General features: G+C 37.5%; 1 protein-coding gene across 2 annotated transcripts in view; it reads left to right on the top strand.

Moving 5' to 3' along the window:
- The window catches only part of col11a1a (collagen, type XI, alpha 1a), a 193,780-nt gene that overhangs the window by 21,328 nt on the left and 157,240 nt on the right, over positions 1-15,212 (top strand). The gene's annotated exons all lie outside the window — the stretch shown is intronic.

Raw genomic sequence — 15,212 nt, 5'->3', positions numbered from 1 at the left:
CATAGTATAATTCAGCTTTATGGTAGACCTACGTATTAGTTTTTACAATTAAGATTTTTTTTACCTAATATTTACTGAATGTCAGAAGACTGGTCTTTGTTTAACACCATGGTGTTAAGAATCACTGTTCATGTCTAGAGTAATTGAATAGTAAGACCATATGCAAATCTGCATAGTCGCTAGTTAATTATTTATCAGTGGTTGGCCATACCAAGCTTATAGGTATTTGCTCCATTGCAGTGTTGTTTTTGGCAGCCCTTTTAATTTTCGTTTTAGTCGTAGTCTTTTGTATGTTAATACTTATTAGTCTTAGTCATATTTTAGTCATCTCAAAAAGTGTTTGTCTCCATCTAGTTTTTGTTGACGAAAACTCAAGACTAATTTAGTCTAGTTTTATTCGATGTTTACTCAAAATGTTTTTGTCTGTAAAATTAAAAAAATATATATATACTCCCCCAAAAATGAATGAATAAATAAATAAAGGTTTCCAACTATTTCAATTGAACACTGAGAGACATGCACATATTGTAGCGTCTACAAGGGCAACAACAATTTGGTGATAATACACACCCGGCAGGAAAACAGTACATAATTTTCAATTAATTATACCCACCTGGATGCCACGAACTGTATGTAAAAAAGTCGTCCGAGAGTTAAAGAGGACACTTGCCATAAGCATTAGCCTACTGCTATTGCAAATGCTATGCTAACGCTACGAGTTCCATTTAATGTATGATGATCACTCAGCACATACCTTTAAAGCTAAAACAGCATTGTATAGTCTCTCTGGCAAAATAAGAACACAATTTAGCTCGTTATCGTCTCGTCATCGCCATTAAAAAAACTGTTCGTTGACCAAATATTTCCGTTATAGTCATTGTTAGAGGCGTGCGAAATTTCCGATTCTTAGATTATTCGCGATTCGGCCGTGGAAGATTCGAGAACGATTCACAAACATCCAATTTCCGATTATTGAATTATACCAGGTAAAGTGGAAGAAAACACACTCAGCGCGGTCTTTGGGACGCAATGAGGAACGGACCGAGAGTAAATATCATGTTCAACTCATGCCGCTAGATGAAAAAAACAATCATACCTGACTGCAGCCAACAGCCGCTACAAACAACGCCCAGTTGCTACAAACATACGGCTACAGTAGATATCATATATATGTAGAACTAGATGCAAAAAGACAGACGATGGCGGTGTTAGAATGTGTATTATTGAACAGAGATGCGAAATGACAGATTTGCCGGCGTTGGTAAACAGCCGCCATCTTAAAGCAGTAGACTTCTCTAGAAGGCTCTGTTGTAGCGAACCAAATTAACTTTTTATCTAAAATACTCCTAAATCAGCAAAATCTTGTCTCGAATCTATCTTTAAATGATGAAACAGTTTTAAAACTTTAACATGTCAAAAGTAGACAGAAGGGAAATTATGGAATAATGGGAGCAATTTTAACAACTGTAACGGTTGATTCACAACATTAAATTAATTGAATGTAGTTTAAAGCTGCTGATAAAGAATGGGAACTGGAGTATTTTATTTACTCCAAAAAAAAAAAAAAAAGGAGGGGGGTGCATCAATAATCGTTTTATAATCGAATCGGAGCCTGCTCCACTAAATGATTAAGTGATGCTGACATTGGATCTTCGTAAACGCCTAAAGGCAGGCGATATTCAATGTTTTTCCTAGGGATTTACTGAAAGAAAAATTCTTGGCCGAAACCGAAAACCGAAAGGCCAAATAATACACATGTGTACAATTAATTTTATATTTCTTTATTTTCTGATAAACGCCCTTTGCCTTGGCCATTTTTTTGACGATCAGGCTAATATGAATAACGGTCCCTTATCACAAGTATTCAAACAAAGGCTCGAGAAATTTGGTTTGAAAGGTGCCAGTTAAAACCCCTTGGGAGGGTGCGTTGCTGGTGGCAGTGAGCATTTTGTGGCAAACTCTGAACGCATCTTATAGCAGAGCTGCCGGCGTCTTCGTAGCATTCTGTTCTGAGGGCTTCACGGCCGATGAAACCTTGATAAATGCGCTTTCTTGGAAGTTTGCAACACTTGAAAAAGGGTCTCACGCCTCCAGTTGCTAAGCTAATTGAGATCTCGACTGTAATTCACAACAACAACTACTAAACTATTCCATTCTCGATTAAACTTTTAAAGCTCTCTACAAGGGTTTAGCAAGGTCTTGTACTTATTAGAATAAAATTTGTTGTATTCTTGTACAACAAATGGAATTGATCGATAGTCAAGCGAGTGGGCCAAGTCCTAGCGGCGACGAACTCAAGCGAAGTTGCTCCTGGTGGGATTAAACAGCGATTGGCAGAGGGGGTGTGAAGTGGGTCGAAGTGGTCGTTCCATAAAATTATTGTACTAAACCACAGCAAATGCACATTAATGCATTTAAATATTACTTTATGGGTATACTGCTCGCTTGATTAAACTCCAAACTACTCACGGGCTCAAATGTACTGTACTGGATTTGAAGCGGGAGGAGAAGCAATGTTGCTTCTCGCCGTGTTTTGATTGTGTCGTCACAAAACGACTACAGTTCTTCACTCTATTCGGTGGTAAACTTTCGGTCTTTTAACCGAAAACAGAAAATGCAATTTCCGCTATTTTCGGGCAAAAGATTTCGGGGCCAAATTTTCGGTCACCTCTCTAGTTTTTCCTCTATCTAATCAGAAAAACTCCTATCGTGTAGAATTTTCAAGTACCCATTTATTGCTGCATCTTCACTTGTGAGGTTTGTTTGAAGAAAATTGAGTGGCTGATTGGTCAAACAATGACGTGTTGGTAATACTTGTTGTGCAGATTATACCCAACATATCAATAACATGTCTGCAATCATGAGAAAAGTTTCATCATAAATTGTAATTAGAGTTCAGTGTTTTAATGCACAGTATAAAGTCAAAATGAGAATGTGACATAGTTGAAGGATCTATTTGTGACTAGACATGTGCCGATTACTGGTTTCAAGGTATACCGCTGCATGAAAACATCACAGTTTTAAAACAGCAAAAAAATTACGTCATATCGTCCCTATGGTATTAGCTAATTTTTCATGTCCCAAAAATGCATGGAAAAATCCCTTACTTGCAGCTGCAAGGCTCCACCCTGCCACACCGGTTGTTGCTCCGTGTCAGTGAGTCAGCTGTGCTACATGATGGCTGGAGGAGGTGAAACCCATTAACTTTTCCCCCCATCTAAGAAAACTAAATCATTGGTATTGGTATAGTTCGGCTACAGAAAAGTTACAGACAGCCGCGACTTCGAGGGGGAGGACCAACCAACATGTAAAACATGTTTACGGAGGGTGGCTGCCGAGGAGGTAATACCTCCAATACGATTTCGCATTGATACAAAATTAAAGGTTAGTAAACACTGTCATGAACGTTTCTCACCAGCTACGAGAGTTAACTCTAACTTGTTTAGTGTGTTTAGTGGTGGTAAAACGTTTATATTTTTCTCTAGCAACTGTCTGTATTTAGAAAGAGTGTGTGTATAATGTAAACATGATACGAGTCATACACATGTTCTTTTTATGGAAAATATTTTGATTATTTTTGCTCTGATGGTAATAATGCTGAGCAATTGTTGTGGGTTTACGCTTACCTAAAGGACTGCATTTTTTCCCATTTTATTTAGAAAATTTCAGTAATTGTTTGTGATATTTTAGCAATTTATTTTAACTTAACATTATATTTATGTTTCAATTTGCTAATATCTTTTGAAAAATAAAAATGTTCAATAGAAACGTTTTTGTTAACACATTATATTAACATTAACACATTTTAGAGCTGTAATTGCAATAGCGTGATACTGTGAAACCGTGAAATTTTTGCTTAAGGTTATCATTTAGGGAGTGCCAAAAATCGATTATTCGATGCAATGCGATTTGACACGTGACGATACGATTACGATTCATAAATGTTCAAAAACAATTTTCCCTAATAACTTTATGACAGCCGCTCGTAGCGGAATGAAATTCAAGACACGTCTGCCGCCCAGACACCTTTAACGGACGCACACACAATGTTATGATAGATGCTGCAGGAGATTTACTGCTTTTCAAAAGACTGGAAAATAAATTTGTGCATGAGACAGGCAGGGACCCGGCGGTCACACTTCTGTGCGCAAGTTATTTTTTAGAGCGAGAGGGGAAGAGAGATAGTTCATTGCTCCTTGTCTTTCAGTTGTCCAGCAGTAGGTTCAAGTCATGTTAATTGGAAAAAGTCCCTAGTGTTTTGCTAAGTCCCGTGTCCGTCTGTCAGAGGTGAGGACACGAACCCTCTTGTACTGTTTAGCCTTGACTGTTGTTGTTTTTGAGACGTTACTAGTTAGCGCAGAGGGCTATGCTAGTTAGCGAGTTCTCTTGGTTGTACGTTGTTTGGTGGTGTACATAAGTTACTCCAGATGCAGAATGTTTAAAACCAGGATTAAGTACGCGGTAACACTACAAACATGCGAAATAGTACAAAAATATGTAAAGTCAAGGTATATTGGTTAAAAGAAGTCATATTTCTAAAGACACTTAGTTTGTTTCCAGAAAATGTGAAATTCATTCTGCCAATGTAAATTTTATTGTATTGTGGAGAGAAATAAGTGCTGCCTTTAAAACAGCTAATGTTTTTGCACCTTCTTTTGAAAATGAGTATCTCAAGTTCAGCTGTGTGTTGTATGGGCATGTTGAGAAATAAGTACTGCCTTTAAAATGGCGAATGTTTTTGAACTTTCTTGTGAGTAGAAAAAAATCATTAAAATTAGTAATGCACGATGCATTGATAATCGTCATAACCGCGATCATTGTCAATAATCGAATCGTAGCACCCTGAATCGTAATTGAATCGAATCGTGGGGATCCTAAGATGGCACACCCCTAGTTATCATAATGTCAGAATCTTATACCGGCACATGCCTAGTTGTGACTTCATTGCAATTGCTCTTGTAAGTTAAACCTCTCTGCAAACGAGCAAATTTTAAATCAGTGAAAAACAGTATGTGGTCGCATCGTGCCTATTATGCAAGTAGCTCCTGCTTATTTCGTGCTTCCTCAATCCCACTGGCTAACGGTCATTTGAGGTCAGGATATAAGCACTTTCCCACCAACACACCGACTTGCCAACGGCCAATCAGAGTGAAGGGTTTAATTGTAAACAGTGACTATAATTTTATGCAGTCAGCCACATATTCATGAGAATAACTGTTGTACTCTTTTAGTATAGTATTAGTATTTTCATATACAGTATGTGAGTGTTCAAATAAGTTTCATTTTTGGTAATGCTTTCAAGGTCATGTGAGGATAGAGGGGTGAAGAACAATCAAATAATGGAAATGACACCCTTGGTCATCTCTGGTGGGAAGGAAAGGTCATAGAGAGGCTATGTTTGCTTTTGGGAGCGGGTTGGTTTATTTATGAGCAGCTATTATTTAAGACGCCTTCTTTTTTTTTTTTTTTTTTTTTTTTTTTTTTTTTTTTTTTAAAGAATAGCTTCTATCTTTGGTATGCCTTCTCATTGCCATAGGAACCCAAATAGCCTTTAATATGCTGTCTATGCTTACATCCAAGACAATCTTGGCACAATTTGCACGGCAACAATGAGAAACACACGAAGGAAGACTTTGCTGAAACATATGTAGCCCTGAAATCATTGGTAAATTTCCAATTTTTATATATAATTTCTTTAAAACCTAGTTTTTCCTAAACCAATATACTGGCATATCCCATCAATTTTGATTGCTTTCATGAGAGGGCCCTGAAGGCAGCATCTGTATGAAACAGTGTCCCCAGTCAAAAACTGACAAAGTGGACGTGCTGAAAATAGGAGCCATAAGTCCGCCAACAGTGTCTTTGCTGTGTGGTTTTTGGAACAGGTCTCCTGTCTGTTCTCTGTCCCTGCGCAAATCCACAGGGCCCATTGCATGCTGGGATGTAAAGGGGAAGGAAATACCGAAGTCTTAAGCATACACACGCTTACAATGTGAAAATAAACAGTGAAACCAGTTTGCTTGAACTTATTTCTGTTCGTCAAAGGAGGTTAGAACCACATTAATTAATTCCTTTCTATGGCTTAAATGGGAAGTGTAGTTTTATCTGTGAATGGGACCAAATTTTTATCAAGCATCAACTGCTCTCTGTGCCTCATTGGAGGCAAAGTTAGTTTTTACTGTACAGCAAATTATATTGAAATATTGGATTTTTTTAATCTCACATTAAAACGTGCATTTTTTTTTTTTTTTGCAAGCTGACCTGAATTTTTCATAGACGTCTATTCATACCATATTTGGCCCAGGTTTGAGGTGACCACCTTTGCAGAGGAATCTGCTTCAAATGAATGGAAGTCTTTCATTCCCCCCATCACTTCCTCATCTCCTCCCCTCCCTGTGTATTCTCTCCTTCCCGCCAGCACCTACTCCCTCTCCCCACCTTGAGGCCTCCCCACAGTGCCAAAGCAATGAGACCACCTATTCATGCAAGGGTGACATTACTTGGCTGAAGTGAAGACATTAGTATACGTACCTGCCTGTTCCTTCGTATCTTGGTTATAACACACTAATCCTTGCTCTCAGCTGCAGAAGTTGATGGCAAAAAGGTATTCCATTTCACAGTGTCTGTATCATCTGTAAGACCGGTGACTGGACTAAGAAGCTGTATGTACTTAGCTTTACTTTCCAACGCACATTGGGGTGATTCTCATGAAAGCCATGAATTACAGTAATGAAGGACATTTGAATGAATGAATGAAATGTTTATTGTCCTCATCATCGGTATCATTGACAGTTACAAAATGTGATATGATTTGCCCGAAGAAAGAGAAAAAAACGAAGAAAGACAAAGGCAGACGGGAGAAGCATAAGCTTATCAATACCCGGCCCCCTACAGCCAGGGACACACAGTATAACATGGTAGGGTTGCATACATCACATTACATGAGCTTTTCTTTTTCGTTTTTTGGTTGTTTTTTTTTTCTTTTTGACTTATATTATCTTCCCAAAAGTTGTTAATTGCCAGGGTCGATTTGTGTAAATTCATTGAGTAGAGTGCCGTTGGTTAGGTGTAGGTCGCATTGTTGAGAAAATTCTGTCCAATGCTCAGCGTCCAGTCAAGCAGCTCCATTTCGAACGATTGTTAAAATCACACAGCAGGCACTTACACTAGCAGATTAGTGATCTGAGTTTGCTACAGAGCATATCTTCAAGGCGTACAATGTTATGACTTTGTCTCTGTCCCTGACATTCAATCATCTTTTTGTTGTGGGAACATTTTGTTGTTGTTGTGTTGAAGTAACTAAATGATTCTATACTCGTAAGCGCTGAGTCACATGTATTCAATAGGCGAGCCCCAATGTTTATAACCGAGAAACCGAGAATTTACCAAAGCTAGTTTAAAATAGACGACTCAGTAATTCTTTTTCATCAACAGTTTGAGGTTGCTTATATTTTATTTACAGTAAAATGTGTAATTGATTAATGTCTAAAAACATGTATTATTCATAGGGTTGGGCATCGTTTACATTTGAACGGTTCCGATTCCAATTCCACGTTACGATTCCGGTACCAAACGACTGTTGATTCAGGATTCAGGGTAAAAAAATAGCATGGTTTATAATAATTTCTTATTTTTTAAATTACTGTATTGGCCCGAATATAAGACGGTGTTTTTTGCATTGAAATAAGACTGAAGAAGAGGGGTTCGTATTATATTCGCGGTCTAGACATTATACCCATTCACGATGCTAGATGGTTCCAGATATTATTGAAGCGATGTTGTGTCATGACAGATCTCAGCTACTCTCAAGTTTAACCAGTTTGCATTATTTTATTGCAATGTTTTTCCTCATTCAGATTTGTTTCAAGACTACAGTTACACTTAGACTTCACTTTGATGGTTAATGCAGTTATTGCAATTTTGTTTTTTTATAACAACAGATTGGTTTATTTACATTTAAAAAACCAGAGGCAATTCATTTACTAATGTGATTGCACTTTAGTTTACATATTTAAATGTTCAGATATTAAGATTTGAATGAGGCAAAATAACATGCAGGTGTTTTTACATGTTATCTAGCTTCCACTAATGGGCTAACCTGGAGCAGAATATCAAACAAACAAACAAACAAAAAAACAACTTGTAAAACCCAGTCCAGATTAGGAGCGGGTACAGTATGAAATCAGAAACCGTTTTTGTTGTGGAAAATGATCATATCTGCCTTCTCAGGCAGTAAGCATCAGCGTTCTGGACAAATAGAACACACGTTCACTGGGTGTAGATGAAGCTTGAACGCATAACAGCTGCTTACTGGTGCTCACAACAGATTAGATAAATAAATGTCACGCATCACAAGTGACGTACGTAGAACCCCCCCACCCCAAAAAAAACCTAATGATGCACGCTGATACGACGGGGTATTAGGGCCAAATTAATACATTTTTAAAAGGACTATCAGATTAGTCGTACTATTGTTATGAGAAAGTTGCAAATATTTTGTCGGGGTAAGGTAGCTGTGAGCCGCTACGTACTTTACATACATGTACCTTAGCTGGGAGCTAAGACGAAGTATTAGTATAAGTTCTTCTATTGATTATAATTTTATGTAAATGAGACAAAATAATAAGGATGTCCTTATTTGTAAAACTGATTCTAAAACAAAATATGCTTTTAATACTGTTGATTTCAATGAAGGCGGCAACACGCTACGTAAAGTATGTATCTGCTTTTATAGCTACTTTAGCTTGACGTAATATACGACTTATATCGTACTACTCCATCCATCCATCAGCTACCGCCTACTCCGGGGTCAGGTTGCGGGAGCAACAGAAGACAGACGTAATTTATCGTTTTACTTACCTGGTTCAGACTGGTTAAAGGAGCGCCACAGCGTGTCAAATACGCGGCACTCAGCTATACACTACTCAGCACTTGTATTCTATGAAGTTTTAATTTTAGCTTGTTTAGTCATATTGGTCGTTGTTGCACTGAGCTATCTGGTCATTTTTCGTTGTGAAGTTGAGCCAAACTTTTGAGCGCCGCCGTAGCGTCCATGGTTGAAATCAAGTAGCAATGCACAAACACACACTTCATTTGGCTTCTTCTTCGTGGTATTCGGCAGCTATTTTATCTGGTCGGCGGTCAGGGAATCGAAAGTTCGAAAATTGGAAAAAATTGGAATGGTTCTTGGAGAACCGGAGTGTTAGTCCCTGTTCCCATCGATGCTCGATGCCCAGCCCTTCAGACGTTCAGGTAACTTGTTCCAGAGGTGAGGAGCATAATAACTAAATGCTGCCTCACCCTGCTTGGTTCTTGTTCTTGGAATATGCATGAGACCGGTTCCAGACGACCTTAGGGGTCTAGATGTCTCATAGGAATCTGACAAATCAAGCATGTATTTTGGTCCAAAGCCATTAAGTGTTTTGTAGACGAGCAGTAGTATTTTATAGTCTATCGTTTGACTCACTGGAAGCCAGTGTAGCGATTTCAAAACCAGTGTAATGTGGTCCAGCTTCCTTGTATTTGTGAGGACTCTGGCTGCATTCTGTACTAGCTGCAGCTTCCTGACTGATTTTTTATCAAGACCCGTAAATATACCGTTGCAATAGTCCAATCTGCTGAAAATGAATGCATGCCTAAGTTTTTCCATCTCTTGTTGAGTCAGAAGCCCCTTAATTCTGGCTATATTTTTTTAGGTGGTAATAAGCAGATTTAGTGACTGACTTTAGATGGCTATCAAATTTTAGATCTGAGTCCATAATTATGCCAAGGTTTCTGACTTGATTTGTAGCTGTAAGGGACATTGTGCTAAGGTGCCTGCTTATCTTTGACCTTTCCTTTTTTGGCCCAAAAATGATCACTTCTGTCTTCTCCACATTTAACTGGAGAAAATTCTGGCACATCCATTCATTGATTTGATGAATGCATTTACTCAGGGAGACTAAGGGACTATAATCATGTGGGGAGACAGAAATGTACAGTTGTGTGTCATCTGCATAGGTGTGACAGGAGATGTCATACTGTTCCATAATCTGAGCTAAGGGAAGCATATAGATGTTAGACAAGAATGGTCCAAGAATTGACCCTTGAGGGACTCCACACGTGAATTTGGTTCATTCTGACTGATGGTTTCCGATTGACACAAAGAAATCCCTATCATGTAAATAGGGTGTGAACCACTGAAGAATAGTGTCAGTAAGCCGTACCCACTGTTCCAATCTGCTGAGTAGTATGTTGTGATCAACCGTGTCGAATGCGGCGCAGAGATCCAATAGTAGCAGAACAGATTATTTGCCTGCATCAATATTCCGACGAATATCATTTAGGACTTTGATAAGCACAGTCTCGGTGCTGTGTTGTGGCCGAAATCCAGACTGAAAAGTTAAAAAGATTGTTTTGCGTCATAAAAGTCTGGATCTGTTCGAACACAACCCTTTCGATAATTTCCCCAGGAATGTCAGATTTGATATTGGCCTGTAATTACTAATGGTTGAGGCATCCAGATTACGTTTTTTTAGGAGAGGTTTTATTACTGCAGTTTTTAAAGTCTGTGGAAACTCTCCTGTATGGAGAGAAGTATTTATAATTTGAAGTATGTCTGGGGCTATGCAATGAAAAACAGTTTTGAAAAAGTTTGAAGGAAGGATGTCAAGGCAGCATGTTGTGGGCTTTAATTTTGACACAATTTCTGTTAAATTGGCATAGTCCAAGAGGCTAAACTGTCTAAGATTGACGTGGGGGACATTTTGGGAGGCATTTAGTGTAGAGAGAATAATTTTATAAAGTTTTTTTTTTTTTTTTTTTTTTTTTATAAACAAAATATTAGACATCAATTAATGATTCAAACTAAAAATGATAAACATTTTGAATGATAAATACAATTACCTTTTTTTTATGGCTGTGTTGAAACAAAAGCGCTTCTGCGGTGTCTGTAAACGGGGGTCTCCAGGGTAAAACATACAAATTAAAAATAGTTTGGGGGCTGAATGTGCCATGAAACTGCTATGGCAGGATATAGACATATAGTTCTATCAAACACAATAGTTTTTTTGGCTTAAAATACAGCAGTTTATTTTAAAGACGGGTGCAAGAGCAGAAACTGCTTTTTCAGCCTTATCTGTGTTTTTTGCCATATATATATATATATATATATATATATATATATATATATATATATATATATATATATATATATATATATATATATATATATATATATATATATTTTTTTTTTTTTTAATTGAATTGATTGAATATTTATGATGCTGTATTGAGGTGAGAACATCAGAGCCTTTCATAGGCGCGTTTCAGTAATAAATTTACTCTAAAATCCTGTTTAAAAAAAGCGTTCAAAATACTACTTTGGTAACAAATGTTGGACTGGGCCACATAATAGACATAGCCATCTTTCAACTAAAAACAAACTATTTCAAGTTTTCAAGACTATATCCCTTAAATCTTTCCGCTAGCATTATATTTCTCCAAATAGTGTTCACATTGCCCTTACTTTAGACAAACAATAATATACAGTAATGTAATATACTTAAGACGCTCTTGAAGTGGATTAATTTTAATTCAAATAAATCAATTAAAAAATAAACTTTTGGATAATTCATATTTGGAAAAACAATGCGATAAATGCATGCATATTTACTCATGGTCGTGCTACTTTTTGTCTTTTTCAACATTGGCATTCTAACCGCATGCAAACCTACTGTTCTGTAATGGGTTAAAGCGCAGTATTTTTTGTGTCATGTGGCTTGATTAAAGGATTTGATTATTATAGCGAGAGGAAATGCAATTCCTATTAGTCAAATACCGTGTGTATATTCTCAGGGAGTTTTTTTGTGACCAGACTGCCTGATAGGTGTGTGTCCTTGCAGGCGCGTGTGTGGTTATGTGTTGACCTTTTAAAGGCTTAGCTAATTGTTGTATGGGGTTGTCTAATTATAGCTTGTGATCGTCAGACAAAAGGAAGGTTGCCCTGGGCTGACATTTAGGTAGAGTTATGTCAAAGGAACTACAGAACGTTGATGAATGATTTTGGCATTTTATCAGTGTTGGCTAACACGAACAATGTTATTTTATTTGATATATGCCGAGATCAACTGCAATTCATTAGAGGCAGTGGTGTTTTTGGCAGGTCTTCTCATTTTTGACTTAGTCTTTTGGGCGATAATACTTATTAGTCTTGGTCATATTTCAGTCATTGCAAAATGTGTTTGTCTGCGTCTAGTTTTTGTTGATTAAAACACAAGACTAATTTCGTCTAGTTTTGTCCGATGTTTACTAAAAATATTTTTGTCTGTTAATATTTAAAAATTCCTCCAAAAATAAATAAATAAATAATGTTTCCAACTACCGTATTTTTCGGACTATAAGTCGCACCTGCCCAAAAATGTGCAATGAAGAGGGAAAAAAAAACATTTAAGTCGCACCGCAGTATAAGTCGCATTTTTGGGGGAAATTTACTTGATAAAATCCAAGACATAGAACAGATATGCCATCTTGAAAGGCAATTTAAAATAAAAATATAATAGAGAACAACATGCTGAATAAGAGTACAGTATTGATAATGATACATGATGCATGAGCAACGAAATGCGAACGTGGCCGGTATGTTAATGTAACAAAGCTATTAAGAGTTATTCAGATAACTATAGCATAAAGAACATGCTAACAAGTTTACCAAACCATCAGTGTCACTCCAAAACGCAAAAATAACATGTGAAATGATATAATAATGTGTAATGTGCAAACTATGAAAAAAACTGCGACCTATAGTCTGAAAAATACGGTTTTTCGAATGAACATTGACAGACGAGGACCTACATCTACAAGGACAATGCCAACTTGGTGATAATGCACACTCAGCAGGAAAACAGTACTTTTTTTTTTTTTTTTACGTCACGAACTCCATTTAAAAAAAGTTGTCCGAGAGTTTAAGAGGATGCTCACCATTAGCATTAGCCTAAGCCTAACGCGAATACTATGCTATCACTAATGCTTTGAGTTAAATTTAGTGTGTGATGATCACTTAGCACAGACTTTAAAGTGCCTGTGACACAAAAAAACATGTTTATTTAAAATTAAGTATAAATATTTTATGCTCCTGAATGAAATGGATTATTTGGATGTGTGTGGTAGCGATCGATATATTTATTCAAATTTTTGAATCCCGCGCCATGAAAATGAGTGACTTCTGGCCAGAGTCTGGATTCAGGAGGAAGGCAAATGTGACGTCAGTGGACTAATCATCGTCACAATACAGTATGTATGCTTATGGACTGCGGATTCAGCTGATTTTGCAGGTTAAATCGTTTATTTTTTGCGTCACACCAGCCCAATGTGCTTTTTGGAATTCCCAAAAGATTTTTGTCAAATACTTGGATCACGGCAAACGTTTTAATAAGGAGGTGGCTTGCATTTTGTGGGCGATAATGCTCCCTGTCCACTGAGAAGGCCACTTGGCCCACGACTGGTGCCTTGTGACACAACATTGTCGCTGGCCGATAAAGGCGTGCCCATCTATTGATGGCTATCCTCAGCTTGGGCCCGGGGAGCCCCCCGCTCTCTTCTCTGGTTGTCGATTGGGTCGAGACTTCCACCCCATTGGCCCTCTTCACGTGCCCGCCTAGAGAGCGCTATGCTCGGTTTGGGCTCAGGGAGCCACGCGCTCCGATGTCGCCCGATTTGTCCACCGACACATTGCGCCATTTTCACCATTGTTTTCCCCCCGCATCCCTGGTGACGAGCACTGCCTTCCTGCCGGGGCCGCAGTGACTTAAAACTTGCTCGTCGGACTAACTCAATGGCATAAAATATCATTCGGGAGGTTTAAGAAGTCGGCAGTTTTGAAAAGTATGCAGTAATTTAGCCCTGTCGTACTGAATAAATGGATTTTAAATATTAAAATATAGACCCTTATTTGTCATGACTATACAATTTATTTAGCAATTGGGGGAAAAAAATACTTAGAATAAAAGAATGTCCTGTAAAAATATTGTAGTGGAAAGATAAAGACAACGATGACATTTTGCTGCTTTCTGTCGCATTTTCCTCATTCTGAATCGTCTTCCTCCGTTGGGCTGAATTCTAAGTCGGCTGAAATCGTTACTCTGCCGATGTCGTCACCCAGATGGCAGCGCCAGAGCGCTATAATGACAGGAGTAGCTAAACGGCTGCTAATATATACAACTGAGAAGTCTTCAAGAATTTAGACAAGTTTAAGGTGAAGAAGGTCCCAAAGGATTAATCAGTTATTAAAATAGTTGTCGATTAATTTGTTAATCGATTAGTTGTCGATTAATTGATTAATTGTTGCACCTCATATCAATGTTGTTTTGTGACCTCTTCCAGTTCACCTAAATTGTATTGTTTAATGATTCAAATGTATCGAAGTTGTTTTGTGCCCAATCTGCTTCACTAGGACTGTCAGTAAACTAGGGCTGCAGCTATCGAATATTTTAGTAGTCGATTAATCGATGGACTAGTCAGTTCGGATAATTGAGTAATCGGATAAGGAACATGAAAAATTAAAATACCTGAGTATTTTAATTAGGTATTGAATACCTCAAACAGTATAATTTTTAAAAAATGAGGATCTATGTAAAACAGAAGAACAATTGGCTAACATACATAGAAAATTCCACTAGCTTAAATGCTATAAAATGCTAGTTTTTTTTAATTTATTTATTTTTTTACAATGCTCTAAACAAATGGTTCAGACACATATTCCCAAAAAAATGGCTAATTATACCTATAAACTAAATTATGAGTGCATTAAAAAACATTAGCTCAAACAAAAACTTAGCTAAAGTTGGTCTTAACAGGGAGCAGTTGGATTCAGCCATGTGAAAAGAGGCAGACCAAAGGGCAGTGTATCCACCCTAATCAATAAAACTAAATGCAAACACTTTCAAAATAAACCATTACAATGCCACATAAATTAAACGAAAAGTCAAGGCAACAAAATGTAATTCGAATGTATTTTTTTAATTGAATACTCGATTAATCGTTGGAGCGCTACAGTAAACCGTTAGTAAACTTTGTGCGGTCGTTGCGAGAACAAGCATAATTGTGGGCTGATGAGATGATGATTTGACCCTGAACCTGCCTCCCCCCCAAATCATATGGCTTGTTTTAAAGGATGCAATTTTTAAACACATGCGTCAGTCAAATTACACATTTTTTAGTCATAAAGTAAAGTCAAC

Source organism: Corythoichthys intestinalis, chromosome 20, assembly GCF_030265065.1.
Source record: "Corythoichthys intestinalis isolate RoL2023-P3 chromosome 20, ASM3026506v1, whole genome shotgun sequence".
Taxonomy (NCBI): Eukaryota; Metazoa; Chordata; class Actinopteri; order Syngnathiformes; family Syngnathidae; genus Corythoichthys; species Corythoichthys intestinalis.
The sequence above is the reverse complement of the archived record's forward strand: the minus strand, read 5'-3'. Positions and strand labels throughout refer to the sequence as shown.